This window comes from Dendropsophus ebraccatus, chromosome 1 (assembly GCF_027789765.1).
Source record: "Dendropsophus ebraccatus isolate aDenEbr1 chromosome 1, aDenEbr1.pat, whole genome shotgun sequence".
Taxonomy (NCBI): Eukaryota; Metazoa; Chordata; class Amphibia; order Anura; family Hylidae; genus Dendropsophus; species Dendropsophus ebraccatus.
Window position 1 is genome coordinate 18,933,754 of NC_091454.1, and position 18,439 is coordinate 18,952,192.

At 41.7% G+C, this 18,439-nt stretch overlaps 1 protein-coding gene across 5 annotated transcripts in view; it reads left to right on the plus strand.

Moving 5' to 3' along the window:
- Nucleotides 1–18,439, plus strand: part of TSPAN9 (tetraspanin 9) — a 352,108-nt gene that overhangs the window by 141,406 nt on the left and 192,263 nt on the right. For all 5 annotated transcript variants that reach the window (XM_069968581.1, XM_069968550.1, XM_069968557.1 and 2 more), the window contains exon 4: nucleotides 3,662–3,740. The gene's annotated coding sequence lies outside the window, so the exon portion shown is untranslated. The remainder of the gene's footprint in view (nucleotides 1–3,661; nucleotides 3,741–18,439) is intronic.

Here is an 18,439-nt window from a genome sequence, read left to right on the forward strand (position 1 = left end):
CCTGGAAAAGATGGATACATCCCTAGGGCTGCCTGGAAAATATGCTCTCCTAGGGTTGCATCTATGTTTTTCAGGCTGCGGGTTTCAATGTACAACCAGTCAGGTTCGTGTTCGGCAGACAACCCACTAATTAATTTGGATAGTGTGTAATACTTTATTTCAACTGGAGTGGCGCTGTAGGGAAAATGAACACTTAGGGTATGTGCACACTACGGAATCCCGACGGAACACCTGCCGTGGAGTCTGCAGCCAGATTCCGCCATCTGCCCGAAGAATGAACCCACTCATTCTTTGGGTGGACGGCGGAATCTGCCAAACCATACAATGAAGCCTATGGGAGAAGCGGAGACAGTCGCGAGCTCCGTGTTCCGTCAGGATTCTGTAGTGTGCACATACCCTTAGGGCTGTATTACATGGCCTGGGCTGAGTGCTGATCTCGTTGATCGGCACTCGTTTACTGAGCCTATTCCAGCTGTCAGCTTCACATCCCCTATTACACGAGAAGATGTGCAGCTGACAGCCAATATTTTTTTTAACATGCCAGAATTGAGTGATCAGCCAATATACTTTAGTACACAGGGTAACAACGGCCTGTTTTGGCTAATAATTGGCCTATGTATTAGGACCTTTACTGTCAGGTTTTCCCACAGATCGCTGGGGGTCCCACTGTATCATCATCTTATTTTCGAAGCTTTTTCTGTAGACCATTCAATATTGTATGTGAGCAACCTCTAAAATAAAAGTAAAAATCCATTTGCATTGTCGCTCTGCATGTTTCCGTAAATTGTATTTTGTGAATGTAGTTGGCTTTTCCGCTCTTAAAATCGTGAGTTTCCAGTTAATTTTAGATTGATATTCATATCCAAGGTTATAGGAAAGGACAATGAGTTGTAAATAAATGGATGAATTCATGAATAAAGAATCTAAGGATGATCACTTGTCAACAGCCGTGGACCAAAGCCGTCTTTTTGCAGGGTTAGATGCCTAAGATTGTTCTGCGGTGACAGGAATAACAGGAGCAGAAAGTAACATTATGTTATTCATCATATAAAGAAAATGAAACATTTGGACAAATATACTGAACCATCACCAGATCATAACCCAATTTATTATACTAGCACTTAGATCCTTGCTTTAATCCCGTAATAGGCTTTAACTGGCCAGTAGACCTAGTAGAGTAGGGTTCTACTAGCTTTTTTGTGTCTATTTGTCCAGAACTACTAAAAAAGATTGGTTGTTTTTCCAGAAACAGCACAGTGCCCCTCTTGGTTGGTGTCTGGTATTACAGGGTATCGCCATCCAAGTGAATAGAATTTAACTGCAATACCAGACACAGCCCCTCAACATAAGGCCTGAGCTAAACACAGCCCACTGTCCCTGGCTATGTGGACGATCTGCCCTAGTGGCAGCCCTTAACTGGATGATGGTCCAGTTAAAATGGGAAATGGGTCAACAGTCCGAGTCAAACCAGGAGGATACATGAAGAGCCAAATCTGCACATAAAAAGTCAAACAGAGTAGCCACAAGTCAAGAACCAGATAGGAATGTCAAGGACTGGTGTTGAGCGAATTTGGCGAAAGTTTGGGTTCGGCAAAGTTCATCCGAACTTTAACACTCAGCATTTGATTCCCATCGTCTGGAAAAGTTGGATGCACCCCCAGGGAGTCCTGGGAAACATGGATACAGCCATAGGCTGTATGCACATTTTCCTGGCAGCCCCAAGGCAGCATTCAACTTCTCCAGAGTCAAATTCCTAGCCTTCGAGTTCAGATGAACGTTGCTGAACCCAAACTTTCAACACATTCGCTCAACACGAGAGATGAGCGAACCGGGTTCGGGTTCGAGTCCATCCGAACCCGAACGATCGGCATTTGATTAGCGGGGGCTGCTGAACTTGGATAAAGCTCTAAGGTTGTCTGGAAAACATGGATACAACCAATGACTATATCCATGATTACCACATAGCCTTAGGGCTTTATCCAACTTCAGCAGCCACCGCTAATCAAATGCCGAATGTTTGGGTTCGGATGGACTCGAGCATGCTCCAGGTCGCTCATCTCTACTCAACACTACCAAAGACCAATCACAACCAGAATTAATCAGGGACAGACCAGGTGAAAAACAAAGGAACCCAAGAACATGTATAGAGAAATGGCTACAGGGTCATACACAAGGTACAGCTGGGGGAAAGAGGAAGGCTAGTGAAGGTACAAGATACAATCATGTCTGTAAATGCCACCACAATTGGCCTGGTGTTCCTTCTTCCCTAATTTGCAAATTGGTCCTGACATCATTGGGACCAGCCATGGAAACCCGCTCCCATCTACCAATTGGCTGACCGACTCTGACTTCAGTGGAGTTGTTAGTTATGGAAACCATGCCACACTCATGTTGCTGATGACTGGGTAAAGCAGATGCCGCAGGAGAACTGCCAACAGTGTTTTAGAACAGTCAACCCTTTTTTCTAATTCTGTAAATGAGTGCGGTTTGAACCCTTTTATAGCATAGTTGGGCTAGTTCATATGTTTCCTCACTGTTCAAGCAACAGCTATCTCTCCTGGTCCAACCATACAGGTGTGCCCTCTGGGGGGAATCGAAGTCGGAGACCACTGTACACATTAGACAGTCAGCCAACATTAGACAGACAGTCAACCAAAATTGGTCAATATCTATCGCAAGATCTATCACTTCTGGTCCAGTCATACATATATACTGCTAAAGGGGTTATCCAGTGCTACAAAAACATGGCCACTTTTGCACCACTCGTCTCAAGTCTGGGTGGGTTTTTAAACTTAGTTCTCTTGAAGTAAATGGAGCTTAATTGCACATCACACCTGAACTGGAGACGAGTGGGGCAAAAGTGGCCATGTTTTTGTAGCGTTGGATAACCCCTTTAAGGTGAGAATGGGGGGGCACTATACACATTAAGGTCCCCTTATATTTTATCCTTATGCAAGCCAGCTGTCAGTATAAATTGTATGGGGATCTCCTGGGACCCACAGATGAAGATCTTGGCCATGCCTCCTCTCCTCATCGGCCATGCAGAACATTCTTGTATATGGGGAAGATGAGGGAGAGTAGGTGTATGGCCACCATTAGATGGCCGACCAGTTTCCCCTAAATGGCAGCTTTGGTCAACACATATCTAGCGTGACCATATGGCAACGCATCATGACAGCGTCCACCATCTGGAAACCAAACAATAAAGACTACCAAAATGCAAAATTTATTTGATCCCATAAAAATTCCATGGATTAGCCCATCTAACAAAACAACCCCCGTTGCCACTTTTTCTACATAATTGAATGGATTTAACACAAGGTTAAACTATTTAAGGTACTTACTAAAGATGAAAAAGTCTCAAATGCCAGCAATGAGGACTGTAGATCCTCCGCTCGTGACTCTTTCCTTCCTAGCACCGAGCATCGGCTTTGAAGCGAGCGGCTATATTTCTTCTATGACAGGATTATTTAGGACCTCCATTACTATTTATTGGTTAAATGCAAAATAGTGGATTCATATGGGGAAATGTATATCTACATCCATTGTCAGCGCTCAGGCAATTCTTCTTGTATCTCCCACTTTCTCTAAATAATAGAATACTCGGCTTTTGTTCCGTGACCTCTTTTTTACGCTCTTTTTTTTTAATCTTCTATTGCAGGGCTCGGTGTGCCGGCACATCTAAGCCGACTCCAGGATTGATTAATTTGTAACATCTGGATATCCAGTTATAGAAGCAGGTGAGTTGTAAGAGCAAACAGAAGGTCAGAGAGAAGGCTTTGTTTAGAGGAATCATTCGAGGAAGATGATTTAATAAGAACGAAATAGACTTTTTTTTTTTTTTTTGCAAAAAAATTCTAATTATGGTATACGGATAGATAAGAAGCATGGTGGGGGAGAAATGTCATCTATTTGCATGTGAAAAGCTGAAAACTTATTGTTTTTTTCCCCCTCGTTCTTGGATATTGGGGAAAGGCAAGATGATCGAGTTCTATTAAAAAGAAAAAAAATGTGAAAAATCTGCTAAAGATTTTTCACATTTTTCAGTTCGTGATGCATTCAATGTTATAATAAAGGGTTGTCCAGCATTACAGAATGTTCGAGTATAGAAACGGACTGGAACAGAAACGAGAGAAAAAAATTATACTCATCCCCCCATTTAGTGTTGGACTAACCCATTACTCTGCTTTATTCAAGATTGCCTTATTCCCGGTTGCATCCGGAGAGACTGTTGCTACTAGTTACCACCGTTACAATAAATATACAACTACCGTTGTTTCTGAACCTTACACGGTGCCTACACCGTGACCACATTATCCTACAGCTGCCCCGGTTCCTGCCTGTTAACACCATCTACACTGCGGAGTGGCCCCTAGGGGCCAGGGCATCGCACTAGCCCACCAGAGGATCCTCCAGTGGGCCCCTAACTTAGAACCGGCAGTGACACTTCAGTAACAGTTCCATTTCTCATTGGTTCTTTATTAGCTGGCCCCCAGAAGCCTTTCCTCTGGTGGGCCCCAGGTACCCAAGTCCGACACTGCCCCCATTCCCCATTGTTTCTATTCTGGTAGTCCATGTTCCCTGCTGAGCCATAAGCTTGGAGATGCTCACTCATCTAATTCTCCCCTTAAAGGGAAACTGTCACCATGAAAATGTTACCTAAGCTATCAGCATCATGTTATAGAGCAGAAGGAGCTGAGTGGATTGATATATAACTTTATGGGAAAGATTCAGTATAACTTGTAATTTATGGATTGAAATCTCTGATGTTTCCATGCTAAAGAGTCCAGTCCATTGAGTGACACCGCCCACTGGACTCCTTAACACAGAATGATCAGGGATTTCAATCAACAATTTACAAGTTATACTGAATCTTTTTCCACAAAGTTATATATCAATCCACTCAGTTCTTCCTGCTCTATAACATGATGCCAATAGATTGGATAGCATTGTCTAGGTGACAGGTTCCCTGAATGTATCACCTATAACTTTTTTAACTGATCAGAGCCAGGTACTGACATGTGTTATTATTTTTTACATAATTTTTACTTACACTTTTATGGGGGAAGCCATTTTGCCAATGCTATTTTAGCGTTTAGTGTTTAATTTAGCGTTTAGAGATATGCTTTAAAGCAAGCACTATGAACCATAGGACACAATAGACAGGACCTGTCCCATTCAGTGAATGAGAAATGCCCGTGGGCAGTCTCAGTGGCCTTTAATAGAGATCATTCTATAGCGAGTTGTTATCCTAAGCTATTGTGTGTAGCTCTATTACCTATATACTGGTGTCAAATGTTACCTTACTTCTGCCTGTGATGATAAGGAGGACAATGCTGGGAAATGAGCAGAACAGGAAGTCAGTTTACTTTTATCCCTAAAGGCCAGAATGGAAACTACAAGATTTTAGGATAATTTCCAAATAAAAATAAAAAAGCAAAATTAGATGAAAAGTCACCAAAAATTCTTTATAAATATGAAAACTTGATTTAAACACTAGATCATTTTCTAATGAGACATTCCCTTTACGTTTCTTCTTCTTGCTCCCTTTTTGTCTTATAATGCAGTTAAAGGTGAGAGATAGATAAAGAAATATTTAGCAGCAGGAGCCTCTCCCCTCTGACCTGCCTGCAGTAAGAAAGATTAAGTCCCACCCCCTTATATAAGCCCTGCCTGCTCCATTGGTCTCCAATGGAAAAAATCAGCAGATTAACCCCTAATATTTTTACTAGATGTAAAAATTCAGGGCATACAGAATATCCTGCAGACTGAAAACATTAGGGGAAAAAATATGTAATTATATATATATATATATATATATTATAATATATAATAAATATATATATATATATAAAAAAAAAATATATATATATTATATATATATATATATATATATATATATATATATATATATATATATATATATTTGAATGGAGCTGCGCATCGGTGTGTGACCCGCAGCTCCATTCGTTCTCTGTGGAACTGCTGGAGATATCCGAGAACAGCACTCAGTTCTCTCCAGCTGCTCCATAGAGAATGAATGGAGCTGGAGATCGAGAAACAACTCGCTGCTCCACTCAAAACAGAGAGCTGGGGCACCAATCTAGAGATCCTAAAGATACTTGCCACCTGGTAATAATAAATCAGAGAACCCCTTTAAGGAGATGTTCTTCCCCTTAGTAGGATTCCAACCCAGTAAACCCGTTTAAAGGGGTCTTCCCATCTGAGCTTGTTATTCACTCTCCGTAGGATAACAAATTAATCGCTGAGGGTCCGACTGCTGGGACCCTCACCTATCCAAAGAATGAGAACCCCCAACCATCTGTGCTCTATTCCCTACCCTGTGGATGGGAATGCCCCTGTAAGTCAGCTATAGCAATCTAAGTTCAGTTCGGTATAATAGAACAAGAAAATGTTTTATGTCTTTGATTCTTTTAGTTTCTATGAATTACTTTTGTCTTCTCATTTTTTAACCTTTGTTTTTGTAAATATGTTATATTTTTTATTTGCTTTTCAAAGATTTCTTTTAGTTCTGAAGAATAAAAAAAAAAACTTAAACTGTTCAAAAGTACAGGGACCTAACCAAATTTTACGTGTTTAGTCGCTTGGTTTTTGATTTGCAGATTATATCAGTAACTCACAAATCACATTGTACACAGTGTGAAATTTAGAAATTTTTTATGTTGTTGGCGGTAACGTAATAAGGACTTCATTACATGCATCTCATTTCTCAGAAGGGTTCCTAGAAACGCTTTGTACCATTAGCTGCTGATTTCTTCTTTGTTCTGAATATGAAAAGATTTGAGTATGAAAAAACAAAAAAATGAATCAAATATTGAACTTTTTTTATGCAATAAACTTCTGGGTATAATATAAACTTAAAGTATACCTTATAAAACGTTGACATGTCACACAGTTCTGATCTGGTTCAGGTCTAACTGCTGAGACTCCCACCGATCAAGTGGGCAGAAGTATTCCTCCTAGCTTAATCTCCTGATCAATGGAGGTCTCAGAAGTGAAGTGACATGTCCCTGCAAAATATATATATATATATATATATATATATACACTGTACATAGGCTATATACTGAACATAGCCTATATATATGTTCACACAACGTGATTCCCACGGAACTTACGTAGGGCTGCCTTCTGAGGGAATCTCTAGTTGCGCCGTAGAAAACTGACATTTCAGTTTCCTGCGGCCGCAATTCATTGAATAGCGGTCGCGGAAAACCCTCTTAGTGCAAACTATGCAGCGAGCAGCTCCAGCTGCACTCTCCATGGTGTGCTGTGGGGAGTTCTGATGCGGGCGTGCACGGATGCGCCCGCATCAGAAGTCTGTGGCGCTAAAGATCATCCGAATGCAGTACCGGCCAGGATGATCTTTTCTGAGACTGGCCGTTCACGGAACAGCCAGTCACTTACGTAGTGTGAACATAGCCATATAATCTTTTTTTGGGGGGGGGAGGGGACAGTGCCTGGTCATACTGTGTTGTTACTATTATAATTGGGTACTGTGTTTTCCACGGTTCTCCCAAAATCCTAAGCAGCACATTTAACGCCCTATTCCCCTAATCGTCCCGTGGAATAGAAGGCAATGATCAGCCGACCTCGTTCATGTTGGCCGATCAGTCAGCCCATGGAATAGGGCCTTTAGTAAGTGAAGGAGACAGCTTATAGTACGTCACTAGGTTGTCTTTTCCTCCTCACACTTTATCCAGTTAGAACTACGGTAGGGAGAGCCAGTAGCTGAAACATCAAAGGTCAACTTTAGGCTTGTGCCCAATGGGTTTCTTAGTCTATGATGCTGTTTTTACCGATAATGCCAAGATGGGAATCATGAATCCCCCCAAAAAAACATTATGCGTTCCCACCTTTGACCCAACACTAGCCAGAAGGGAAGTTCTTCTCTAGGGTCCTCATAATTCTAATACCTTTGTCGGCCATATCAACCACTTGCGTCGGGTTTGGCCATAAGTAGTGTTAAAGGAGAAGACCATCAAAAATTTTTATTAAAGTATTGTTATACAAATCTCCAATATACACTTATTACGGGAAATGCCTATAAAGTGCTTTTTCCCTGCACTTACTACTGCATCATGGCTTCACTTCCTGGATAACATGGTGATGTCACTTCCTGGATAAAATGGTGATGTCATGACCTGACTCCCAGAGCTGTGCAGGCTGTCGCTGCTGGAGAGGATGATGGCAGGGGGACACTGAGGGACACAGGGCACTGGAGGGACACTGAGCATCCCTCTGCCATCATCCTCTCCAGCAGCCACAGCCCGCACAGCTCTGGGAGTCGGGTCGTGACATCACCATTTTATCCAGGAAGTGACATCACTATGTTATCCAGGAAGTGACATCACCATGTTATCCAGGAAGTGACATCACCATGTTATCCAGGAAGTGATATCACCATGTTATCCAGGAAGTGACATCACCATGTTATCCAGGAAGTGACATCACCATGTTATCCAGGAAGTGACATCACCATGTTATCCAGGAAGTGAAGCCTTGGGGCAGTAGTAAGTGCAGGGAAAAAAGCACTTTATGTGCATTTCCCGTAATAAGTATATATTGGTGATTTGTATAGCTTTTGGGGGGCAATACTATACTGTAATAAAAATTTTCGCTGGACTTCTCCTTTAAGCGCACCTGTCAAACTGTTCAGGTTTTTGCAACGTTCTCCACACTCGAGCGATCTGCCTTTGATTTCTCATGGCTGCAGAAGTCTGTTGCTGCCCTAAGGAGTTCTGAAAAACATGGATACAACCATAGGCATCCAACTTTTACAGCTGCGGGAAATCAAAGCAGAGCATTTGAGTTTGGAGAACGTTGCCGAAACCCATACAGTTTAACAGGTCTGCTCAACATTAGCCATCAGTATACAGTGTAAGCAACCTTCCTGGCAGAAGATGTTGGTAGTCGTAGGGGTTAGGCGTAATAGAAAATCACTGCCTGGCCTCTTTGTTCTTGGAGAGATAAGCCATCGTCAGATCTGATCCCACCAAGGTTGGAGAGAAACCAGGGGGGAGACACCCAGTGGACAAATTCTCTCCTTCCTGGCATTCTCCAAAATTATGACCCTAATTTATCAGTCTGTGCCTGATTTGTGTCCTAGACGCATAACAACTAGAGATGAGTGAATTTGCCTATTGCTGTATCCATGTTTTCCAGGTAGTCTCCCTGTTTTCCACCTCCTTCAGGTAGCGGGCTTAAAAAAAAAATTTAAAATGTATTTATTTATTTTTAAATTTATTTTTTAAATTTTAAGTTTTATATTATCACATTTAATTAATTTTTTTTTTACAGTTTTATATGTTGCAATATTTTCCTTACAAAAAATACCAATTATGAAGTTTAAATTTAAATCCAAGAAAAGACAGAAAAAAAAATTGCCCATAGCACTTCACTTTCCATCTCTTTCCTAAATTAAAATGAAGTATTGCCGAACAATAACGTCAAGATCAAATGGTCTCGACTACAGAATCGGGAGCGGGGGGGTTCCTGTATAATTTTGCCACTAGCTAAATATACAAACGACTTTTAAGTGCTGAGTTGTTAAAAAGCGCTATTGTCAGATTTATACGCGCGGTAAATGAGAGAAGCTTCACAATTGAGATATGAAGGAGTGTGAGTACATTGTCATTTATAGGCATATGGATCGAATATTCCCGGCTCACATGGGAACTAAACTGCTCAGTGGAAATTTTATGGCTTGAAGATCTGTGCGTTTGTTTCGATAATATCGTTGTGTGTTTTGTCTTGTTTTGAAATGTCACAGCGTATTTTATTCGGTGTGTTACAACTATGAAAGGTGGAGGCAGTTAATTATACCCAATGGAGGCCGCCATTGTGTGCCGGTCAGGCAGGAGGAGTCGTGATTTACAACATCGCAGATTTACAACCCATGCCTGAGCAATGCATTTTGAAAAATTGTCATGAAAAGCTGGCTTTGTTTTTCGATATGTCTGATTTCGTAAATAATTGCTGAGGGAATAAGACATATAGTAGTGGATGAGGGGGTCTATTTTTCTAGGCTTTGTCCGGAACATGGCCACCATCTTGAAAGCTGCCATATTGGATCCAGGGTGTGAAGGTGGTCATGTAGTCTCAGAAATTGATTTCCATCATCAGCAATATCTCTTAAGTTTCAACAGTTATCAGCACAGAAAGTTGCAATAAATATCCAATAACGATTGGATCTTCAGCTCTGGGTTCAGCACCTTGGACAGCACGTCAAACGGCTGTGCATCAGTGGGCACATTCCCGATTGCTGTTGCAACTTTCTGTGTTGATAACTTTGGAAACACATGAGATATAGCATATCTGATTGGGGCAATTGGTTTCTGTGACAATTCTGGTCATCTCCGATAAGCTACATGACCACCTTTCCAAAGAAACAACTTGTACTTGATCTAATTTGGAAGCTTTCAAAATGGCAGCCCCCCCTTATTAGTTTTGAGCAAACTTGCTGAACTGTTCAGGTCCCCAAACCCTAACGCTTGCCATTTGACTCCCAGCTGCTAGAGAAGTTGGTTGCCGTCGTAGGGAGTCCTGGAAAGTCAGTAGAATCCAGTAGTGATAAGCGAACTTTCCGAATGTTCGTGTGCTTCCAAACCTAAATGTGAGAAGTGATGTTGGAGAAGTTGAATGTAGCCTGGAAAACATGCATACGGCCTATGGCCGAGCATTCAGGTCCTGAAGAACCTAAATGCTCAGTAAGTTAGCTCTTCTACAAGCATTCAGTGGGATCAATTTAAAAACAGATTTGCCCAACTGGTTACGACTCTCAAAAGGACAGGTTAAAATTTCTATAGGAGCCAGAATGGCAAACATATTGGTTGGTTGCCCTAGAGTTCTTCACAGGCTTTCTTTCACTTGAAGCAAAAAAAAAATGTAAAAAATTAATTTAGCTACAAATTTATTGAAATTTTAATTTTGGAATTTCTCATTCCATATTTTTTCTCAAGAAATATCGGAACTATTTTTCTAATCCCATTTTACCCGTACAACATTGCAAAAGATTTCTTCATGCTGAAAAATTGCATTTATGCCCACAAAAGAAATATATTTTTATATATTATATATTTTATTATTATTATTATGATCACGTTTAAGGTCCTGACCTGTAGCATTCATGTTTCCCTTGACAAGGGATCGATCAGACCTTAGAGTCGGGGGATTTTAGCAAAGTATTATTTTCGTATTCATTTTTGCTGAACAAGTTTCACCCTCGAACCATTCTGTCGTGTTCTTGGTGGAAGGGGTCTCGAATTAAAGGGCAAAGCTGAAGGATATAAAGGCAGCAGTCCTAGTCCTTCTACCACATAACAAGACACTAAGGTTATAAATGGCAGGTTGGTATAGATTATTATTATTTTTTTTAATTAATAAAAGTTATAAATTGTAGTAAAAAAAAAAAAAAAGTAGTACTCACCTCACTCATTCCCCACTGTTGCCATTCTGACGCTCATCCGATCCTTATTGATCTCCACTTCCTTGTCCCGTCTCGAAAAGCAGGGGATGTAAGCTACTGCCTTCTAAACTAATCGCACACATTTCCAGTGTGTTGAGATGGGAACAGGAGGTGGATTGACATAATGGCAGTGGTGGGGAATAAGTGAGGTGAGTACTATCTTTTTTATATATTTATTTTTTTTACTTTTATTTTAACACAGTTTACAACATTATAAAAATGTATAACTCCTGGCTTCCCCTTTAAGTTATACTACTACTGTGCTTTTGCTTGTCAACAAGATCACCTTGTGAATTCGAGCATTTTGTTGTCAAGGAAATGTTAATAATAGACCACATAAGATCAGCTGAAAGGTCTGATTTTAGACTCCATACTGACTTGTCCAGTGGAAAAAGAATGGATAAGTGGCCTCAGATAAACCGGTGCTTCCTATTTGGGAGAGGAGAAAAGGATAGGTGGGGGAATGTCCAACCGAAACAATGGGATTTTTTTTCTGGAACAGATAATACTTCTGGAAAATAATTCTCTAATAGTGGCAAGCTACATATGCCAGAGCTGGTTGAGTCTTATCTCTGACTTTACATCTGTCTGACGACTCCTGCTTGTTCAGTGTCTGCGTATTCTGCTGTTTTGCTTCGTAAGAGGAGTAGGGATTGCACTGGATACTGGTTTAGCTCCAGAAATCTCCACTGCAATGAACTGGTGATGGATAGTGTTGAGCAAACCTGTCAAAATGTTTGAGTTCCGCAATGTTAGCTGAACCCGGACATTCTGTGCCGCACTTAGGCTCGGTCCACACTGCGTTTTTGCAATCCGTTTTTTTTTTTTTTTTTCCCATCTGTTTTTGCAATCGTTTTTTTTTTTCCCATCTGTTTTTTTTTCTTTCAAAAAACAGATGAAAAATGGATGGAAAAAACGCATGCATGTGTGTACATCCGTTTTTCTATTGAATTTCATTTAAAAAGACAGATCCGTTTTTTTTAACGTACACATAAACTGAGTCGACCCTTATTTTTGTGTCCGTTAAAAAAACCGGATCCGTTTTGATCTGTTTTTTTTTTTTTTTTTAAATAATGGAATTCAATGGAAAAATGGATGCACACACATGCATCCTTTTTTTCCATGCATTTTTCATCAGTTTTTTGAAAAAACAAAAACAAAAAAGAAAACAAACAGATGAAAATAACGGATTGCAAAAACCTAGTGTGAACCAGCTGCCAGGAAAGCATGCCCACAGCCTGTGGCTATATCCATGTTTTCCAGGACTCCCTAGAGCGGCATCCACCTTATGCAGCCACGGGGAATCAAACGTAGAATTTTCGGGTTTGGCTAACATTACGAACCCAAACATTTTGAAAGATTGGCTTAACACTAATGGTGGAGAGTCCAACATATATTTCTCCTGCAGCGCCCACTACAGGGGTAATGTAGTATTGCATGACTAGACATGAACAGACTTTCTCCTAGCATTCTGGCTCATAGTAGATTGTCCTAAGCAGGCGACCCCCCAACCCCCACCTACCTCTAAAACATCCGTATACCCCAAAAAAACAGATCTTATTACTATAAATGCTACCTGTCATTAAATACTGTGCAGCTTGTTGTTAGGGGTGTAACTGTCAGCTGAATTATGAATGCAGCTCTGGATGTAGTATCAGACAAAGACCATAAACTATAGTGGCGCTGTTTTTGAAAAAAAAAAAAATATATATATATATATATATATATATATATATATATGATCTACTGGAATTCTGTGCAATCCTCTTAATTGTAAGTTGAGTTTTCCATTTAGACGCGGTGCACATTAGCCTTCCAGATTGCAGGTTTCTTGTTATTTTGCCGCTACTTCTCCTTCCATCGGATTCTGTCGTTTTCTGTGGGAAATGAAAAGTGCCATTTCTCCCTGTGCTACCTTCTCTCTGAAAGGCGTCACAGCGGGGAGCCGCACTTCCCCACACATATTATTCCGTCTGTGCGGATGGGGAATGTTTCAGCATATCAAGTTGATATTTTCGGATATTTTCAGCCCTTCATCTTTTTTATTCTTCCAGGAAAGCCCTCGACGTGACACCTACTGTAGAACGGACATTTATATAATGGTTATAGAGGATTTGTAGGTATTATTACAATTTTCTTTTCTTTTATTTTGATAGTTTTATCCACCTATATAGTCGAGTATAAAAGTCATCTATATTTAGCTACACTATATGGCCAAAAATATTGGGCCCCTTGTCCTATTGCCACAGGTGTAAAATACCCAGTCCCTAGCAGTGCAGTCACCTTTACAAACATTAGTGATACATTGGTCATGATATATGGCTCACAGGTAGTGTAATAGGAGCCACCGCTATAACAAGTCCCGGAATTTTTTTCCCACCTACATCATTAGCTGTAAGTATCGGCGCTCATTTACTGAACCTATTTGACAGCCTGACAATCGGACAGTAAGGACTGCATGGACATCGTTAGCGATGTCCATGCAGGCCTTGCTCATACACCTGATACCTTACCTTTCCCCACTCCTGGTCTTCTCTCCTGTGCTCAGCAGCCACCCGATCCTGGTGGCAGCAGCGTCTAAGCGGCCTGTCAGCTGACAGGCTGCTCAGCCAATCACAGGACAGGTCTGCACGGAGCACAGGAGAGAAGACCGGGAGCGGGGAGAGGTAAGGTATCAGGTGTTTGGGCAATCGTCAGCTATTGGCCGCGCATCACGATTGCACGTAGCGATACACGGTCAGCTCCCAATGATTTTAGGTCCAAACCTAAACCAACAATCAGCCATGATCGTTTCATCGGCTGATCGTTGTCTCTATTACACGGAGCGATAATCAAGCCGAATTGGCCCAGTTTGGCCTATTATATCACTTTGTGTAAGCCTTAAAGTGGAGATCATGTAAAGTTACTTGGTGGAAGTGCAACAAAGTCACTAATGCTCCAATGACTTAATTACCAAACCTCATCTGGCATTAACATCAGCACTAAATGCTTTTAATTCAAATACACTGGTGTCAGAAAGTTATATAAATTTGTAATTTACTTCTAGTTAAAAATCACTAGTCTTCCAGTACTTATCAGCTACTGTATATCCTGCAGGAAGTGGTGGATTATTTCCAGTCTGACACAGTGCTCTCTGCTGCCACCTCTGTGCACGTCAGGAATAGTCCAGAGCAGGAGCAAATATCCCACAGAAAACCTCTCCTGCTCTGGACAGAGGTGGCAGCAGAGAGCACTGTGTAAGAGTGGTAAGAATACACCACTTTCTGCAGGACATACAGCAGCTGATAAGCAGTGGAGATTTTTTAAATAGAAGTAATGTGCAAATCTATATAACTTTCTGAGTACCCCTTTAATGTCTATGGATATAAAATGGAGTGTCCTATAAGCTCCTGTAAGAATAATGTGATGTCGGTATTTGTTCTGTTATTCCCCCCCCCCCCCCAATACAAATCATGTGACCCCATTTTGATATACTGTAAGGCACAAAGGCCACATAAAGGACAACACAGATTTGTCTCCCAAAATAACAGCACATACGCTGTTTTTAGGAAAATAAAAATTGGCGCCCGACCAAAAATAAAGGAAACAGTGCCCCCCTCCGCCCCGTAATGCCAGCCCTTTAGCAATCTCTGTGTTGTTGAATAACAAACCATTAGAGCGGTGATTGAATTGACTAAAATAGGCTCTGATTTTAACCCATTATCCCCAGCCGTGTCTCCCTTTCAGCGCTGGGCTGAGATGCCGGGGCTGTAATGGCTGTAAGCAGGGGACAGGTGCTTTCTAATGCAGTCCTGGATGGAAGACAAGTGACGCAGCTCCTGCCATGTGCTCTGTTCCTGACATAGCGTAAAATACAGCTGTAATCTAGCTAACATTATACAGCGCGTACAAACCGCTCTCTGCAAGTCACCGTTAATGGCTGTTAACAATCTTTAGCATCTGCCACTGGTGAGTGAATAACTCCTGCAAAATCAATAGCTTACTGCGGCTCCTCCACCCCGGGCTGCCCGCCTTTCATGGTTTCCTATAGTCACTGGACTAAACAGCCAGGCTGGCAAGGTACATGCCCCGGGTGGTGATGCCAACAAGCCACTTAGCCTTGGCTGGAGAATGCAGATATAGGTGTAGGGCAGTACAAAACACAACTACAATACAAAACTAATATTCCACTATTCGACACTATTCGACTATGTCAAGAGGTGGTTTCAATAATTAATCAATTTATTTAGATTTTTTTTTTGGCAATCAACTATAGAAACAGGGACCCCCGTCAAAGACAGGTGTCCCTGCTCCTACAAACTGAGCAGTACGGTATACACTGTATGCTTCACCCGTCAAAGACAGGTGTCCCTGCTCCTACAAACTGAGCAGTACGGTATACACTGTATGCTTCACCGGTGATGGCAGACATTTATTGGGTCAGGTGCTTTACAGTCTAGGCTTTGGTGCTGAGTGAGCGTACAGGAGCAGGAACGTCATGGGAAGTACTTACCAGAACTACATTCACTGAGCTAAGCAGCTCTTCACCCTATACCCTGAGTGGTGAGACCTATAGGGTATAGAGTGCCACTTATAATACTGGAGCAGAGACTACTGCCCCTTTATACAGTCCCTGCTCCTTTATAAACCTAATTAAATCCAATGGACACTTTGAGTAATTCCTCCTGAATCAAGTTATGGGAGGCTTGTTCACCAGCGTTGGATTATTAAAGGGGTATTCCCATCAGAGAAGGGTATCCCCCATCCATGATGTCAAGTCGGGTTGTTCCATTCAGCCTGTTTGGGAACAGTCAAGTACAGTGTTTGGATGTTTCTGCCAGGTCCCATAGAGAATGAATGGAGTGGTGATGCTCATGCGCAACCCACCACTTGTGGTTATAACCTAAGATTGGGGTCCCCATTCTCCAGACAGCGGGTATCCTCAATGACTATGACCAACTTTCTTATATGAGAGAAGTAATACATTTTGATAAGGCTTACACATAAGGCTCAGCCTCCATTACAATACTTGGGCGATAACATCACAATTTTGGTTGGAACTTTTCCTGGTCGAAAAAGTTGCCCTCATTTAACCATAGTTATTGGACTATATTTCCTATAGGCCATGATTATTTTGCTATTTTACTAGGACTTGTACAGACTGTCACTAAGGAGTATTGTCTTAAAGTGAATGTACCACTAGGTACATCGCTATGTTTTTTTTTTTTTTTTACATAAACAGAGCGGCACTGGCACAGGGATGCCGGTGGTGCGGTCCATCTTTTGAACCGCCACCCGGTTCCCGCTCTTGGCTCTGGTCTATTCCTGAGCACTGGCAAAGTGGCAAAGCAAAAGGCATTCTAATGGAGACTTGTCACAGAGGGGAGTGGGTTTCATCACACTGGGGGCTCCCAGTGCTTTATGCCCAGCTTGTGCTTGGGAACAGATCCAAGCCATGCACGGGAGCCAGGCGATGATTCAAAATAAGGACCTTGCCACCAGCATCTCCGCGCCAACGCCAATATGTTCATGTAAAAAAACTATAGCGATGTACCTAGTGGTACATTCACTTTAAAGTGCACCATTAGCTTAGCGCTCCATGGTGACACCATATCATGGCGTCACTGTAAATTTCTGGTACCACTGAAACTCGCACTGCGACTTAAGTGCTGGTCTTAGGCTGAACTGAGACCCATGTATTGTTTCAACCAGAAGTCTGTCCTGGATGGAAGCTGCGAGTGATCTTGAGACCATATGTAGACCCCTTCTAAGGGCAGAGAACCTCCTGGAAGCCCCAATTGATCCTTGACTTGCCCTTGTCATCTCTTCGATTTGGTGATGTTACTTGATTATTCCCATGGGTTAGATTCTTCTGATGTCATCGGAGCTATCTGTACTCTGTAATTTATAAAGACAGAGGACAAACTCTTCAAACCACGAGATAAGATATCACATCTTGGGAGGCATTGCAATTCTTAAAATTTTTGGCAGCTCCCTACATGGGACATTTGGATATTACTGTACATTAACTGATATCCCTACCAGGACAGTACGTAGTGCTACTAGGAATAAGATGTAATATTTAAGGGGCCGCCACTTCTAGAAGTAGCTGAGACATCTAAAGTAAAGATCGCTTTCTCTTAACTGATGTTCAATTGAATTCGAAGCCCCCTCGTCCCCCCCATGACAGATCGATTCCGTAGGACAGATATGTACTTTCTGGATGGGTAGGTTTCACGGTTGTCTTCACATGCTGTGACCATACATAATTTTCTATAGAAACATCGAAATTACTTCTCCATTAGGTCGAGAGGATTTATTTCCATGTAAATGATAGAGGGCAGCACCTTTTTAGAATAAATGGTTAATAATGTGGTTACTTCTCTCGAAGATTCTTGCACCGTAATGTAGTTCAATGTCAGGAAATCAATGGATTGTAATAAATTGTAGAGATACGACTCCAATTACATCCAGTTCCTGGTTAGTACATTAAATCATCAAGGGCTATGGTGCGGCTGGATGTCCATACAGAGTAGTAACATCACCTCGGAAAGAATCGGGATCTCCATGTGACAGTGATGCGCAGAGTCGTAAAGTAATTCAACACCATTTACATAATGAATCTGGACTTGGCCTCCTTAACATCCTGTATGACTGCGGCCGCGTGTTCCCGGCCTGTGGAAGAGTTGCATGATCTGAATTGCATCATGGAAATTTGAGTTTCTCAAGTGCGATGGATAGAAGATGTCAATCAAACCTGGCACTCGTGTCTATTGAAGGGCAATTGTTCAGCGGTTGTCATGCAACCCAATATCCTATTTGAGGCTCGCGATGGTGACTATGGAAGTAACTACACATTTCAAGATCTGTTAAGCCTTGATTTACAGCTGGATGTACACCTATGATAGCAGACAGCTGTCTCTTCTAATCGTTTCCTATATATATAAGCCAGCGAGCATGTGTTGTAAACGG